At 35.6% G+C, this 4,021-nt stretch overlaps 1 protein-coding gene across 1 annotated transcript in view; it reads right to left on the reverse strand.

Annotated features, from left to right (window-relative positions):
- Window positions 1–4,021, reverse strand: part of LOC103201376 (dystrophin-like) — a 2,052,823-nt gene that overhangs the window by 772,571 nt on the left and 1,276,231 nt on the right. The gene's annotated exons all lie outside the window — the stretch shown is intronic.

A 4,021-nucleotide genomic window follows, 5' to 3' on the forward strand; every position in this document is an offset into this window, starting at 1 on the left:
CAACCAATTTATACTTGTCAATTATTACACTGAATGTCAATGGATTAAATGCACCACTCAAGAGACAGAGAGTTGCAGATTGGATAAGAAAACATAACCCATCAATATGCTGTCTACAAGAGACACACCTCAGTGACAAAGACAAAAGTAGACTAAAAATCAAAGGTTGGAAAAAGATATATCAAGCAAATGGCAACCAAAATAGATCAGGAGTGGCAATAATAATTTCTGATCAAGTTGATTTTAAGACAAAAACCACCATAAGAGACAAGGAAGGCATTATATAATAATGATTAAAGGATTGATTGAACAAGAAGATAAAAATCTATGGACTCAATGAAATAGCCCTAAAATACATATATCAGGCTTTAACAGAAAAGGGAAACAGATGAGTCCACAGTCATAGTGGGAGACTTTAATATACCATGTTCAGTGAAAGACTGAACAACTGGAAAGAAACTCAACAAATATGCAGAAGAACTAAACAATACATTCCACCAACTTGACCTTATAGACATGTACAGAGCACTTCACACAACACCACCATAATATACATTCTTTTCCAGTGCACATGGAACATTCTCCATGATAGACCATAAGTTAGGCCATAAAGCAAGCCTAAATAAATTTAAAAACATTGAAATACTTCAAAGCATCTTCTCAGGTCACGATGATATAAAATTAGAAATCAACAATAGGAAGATCAATTGAAAAAGAGCAAACACATGGAAACTGAACAACGCCATCCTTAAAAATGACTGAGTAATAAAGGAAATTAAAAATGAAATTAAAAAATTCCTTGAATCAAATGAGAATGAAAACACAACATACCAAAGTCTTTGGGACACAGTAAAAACAATGATCGGAGGCCAGTTAATACACTGTTTAAAAATAAGCAGTTTATATACAGTTTATAAATGCACACAGCAAAAAAGAAGAAAGAGCCAAAATCAACATCTTAAACCAACATGTTCAACAATTAGAAAAAGAACAGCAAGAAAAACTTATAGTCACCAGAAGACAGGTAATAATAAAAATTTGAGCAGAAATAAATGAAACAGAAAATAGAAAGATAATAGAAAAAAATCAACAAGATTAGTACTAACTGAAACAAAAAAAGATAATATCAAGATACTATGAAGAATTGTACTCCAACAAATTTGAAAATCCAGAAGAAATGGACAGATTTCTAGAAAGACATTACTTACCTAAACTAACACAGACTGAAGTAGAAAAGAAGTAGAAAATTTGGACAGATCCATAACAAAGAAAAAATGGAACTGGTCATAAAAAATTACCAACAAAAAAGGTCCTGGCTCAGATGGTTTCACTGGAGAATTCTACCAAACATTCAGAGAAGAACTGACACCAGTACTACTAGGACTATTCTAGAGCATATAAAGGTATGGAATCCTCCAAAATTTGTTTTATGAAACAAGCATCACCTTGATACCAAAACCAGGCAAAGACATCACTCAAAAGAAAAACTACAGACCAATATACCTCATGAATATAGGTGTAAAAAATTTCAACAAAATCCTAGCCAAGAGACTCCAACAACATATCAGAAAAATAATACATTATAACAAGTAGAGTTCTTATCAGGTATGCAACAATGGTTCAACATTATAAAAACAATCAACATCATCCACCACATAAATAAAACAAAGGAAAAGAATCACATGATCATATTAATTGATGCAGAAAAGGCATTTGATAAAATCCAACACCCATTCCAGATCAAAACTCTCAGCAAAATAGGAATAGAAGGGATATCCCTCAACATAATCAAGGGCATATATGCAAAACCAACAGCCAACATTATTCTCAATAGAGAGAGACTGAAACCATTCACTTTGTGAACAGGAACCAGACAAGGATGCCCTCTATCATCAGTTCTATTCAACATTGTATTGGAAGTCCTGGCCAGAGGGCAATAAGGCAAGAAAGGGAAATCAAAGGCATCCAAATTGGTAAGGAAGAAGTCAAACTATCCCTATTTGCTGACGATATGATCCTATACCTAGAAAAACCAAGAGACTCAGCAAAAAATCTACTGTAACTATTTGAGAGATTTAACATAATGGCAGGATCCAAGATCAACATCCAAAAATCAGTTGGATTCCTCTACATCAGCAAAGAGATTGCTGAAAAGGAAATAAGGAAATCAATACCATTTATAATAGCTACTAAAAAAGAAAAGAGAAAACCAAACTTGGGAATCAATCTCACTAGGGACACAAAAGACCTGTACAAAGAGAACTACAAAACGCTACTTCAAGAAGCCGTAAGAGATCTACCTAAATGGAAGAATATACCATACTTGTGGATAGGAAGATTGAACATTAGGAAAATGTCAATTCTACTCAAAGCAATCTATACATTCAATGCAATCCCAATCCAGATCCCATCAACATTCTTTAAGGATATGGAAAAACCAATCACTAACTTTATATGGAAAGAAAAGGGACCTCGGATAAGCAAAGTACTGTTATAACAAAAAGAACAAAGTAGGAGGTCTCATACTCCCAGATCTCAAAACCTACTATACAGCCACAGTAGTCAAAACTGCCTGGTATTGGTATAATGGTAGACACATAGACCTGTGGAATATAACTGAGAACCCAGAAATAGGTCCATCAACTTATGGTCAGCTGATTTTTGACAAAAGGATAAAATCCATTCAATGGGGAAGAGACTGTCTGTTTAACAAACAGTGCTGGCAAAACTGGATATCCGTTTGCAGAAAATTGAAACAAGATCTGTACCTCACATTATACCCAAAAACTAACTCTAGATGGATCAACGATTTAAATGTGAAACCTAAAGCTGTAAAGATCTTCAAGGAAAAATTAGGGATAAGCAGTTCAAACCCACTGGCCACTCCTCAGAAGGAAGGTTGAGCAATCTAATTTCATGTAATACCGCCTCAGAAACCCAAGGATGGGTCATTATGAGTCAGATACCACTCGACAGCAGTGAGTTTGGTAATATGTGGCACAAATAGACTATCAAGCAGTTATGCTTGATAACTGTGAAAAGCACAAACAACAGAAGAAAAACTAGATGAATGGGACCTTTAAAAATTAAATTTTTAAGTGCTTTCAAAGACTTCTCCAAAAGAGTCAAAAGAGAACCAACCGATTGGGGGAAAAAAAAATATTTGGCAATAATATATCTGATGAGGGACATATCTCTAAAATTTATAGAAAACTCCAACACCTCAACAAGAAAAAGACAAATAATCTAATTGAAAAATGGGCAGAAGACATGAATAGACAGTTCACCAAAGAGGATATTCAGGCGGCCAACAAACATATGAAGAAATATTTATAATCATTAGTCACTAGAAAGATGGTAATCAAAACAATGAGATACCATCTTGCCCCAGCACTAGTAGCAAAGTTCAAGAAGACAGAAAATAACAAATTCTGGCAAGGATACGGAGAGATTGGGACTCTCATACACTGCTGGTGGGCCTGTCAAATGATACAACCACTGTGGAAAGCAGTATGGTGATTCCTTTAATAGTTGAGATTAGAAACACCATTTGACCCAGCCATTCCATTACTAGATATATATCCTAAAGAAGTGAGAGCCATGACAAGAACAGACATATGCACATCCATAATCATCGCAGCACTATTTACAATAGCCAAAAGATGAAAACAACCTTAGTGTCCATCAACTGAAGAATGGATAACCAAACTTTGGTACATACACACAATGGAATACTATGCAACCCTAAAGAATAACGTAGAATCTGAAAAACACTGCATAATGTGGATGAAGTTGGAGGACATTATGCTGAGTGGAATAAGTCAGTCAACCACACCCACACTGCCGTCGAGTCAGACCCAACTCATAGTGACCCCTCCTTGGGTTTCTGAGGCAGTATCACTATGGAAGTAGATTGCCCAACTTTCCTTCCGAGGAGTGGCTGGTGGGTTTGAACCACCAGCCTTCTGGTTAGCAGTCAAATGCCTTAGGCATTATGCCACCAGAGCTCCCAAGTCAATCA

This window comes from Orycteropus afer, unplaced genomic scaffold, assembly GCF_000298275.1.
Source record: "Orycteropus afer afer isolate SDZICR_OR568_19922 unplaced genomic scaffold, OryAfe1.0 scaffold00148, whole genome shotgun sequence".
NCBI lineage: Eukaryota > Metazoa > Chordata > Mammalia > Tubulidentata > Orycteropodidae > Orycteropus > Orycteropus afer.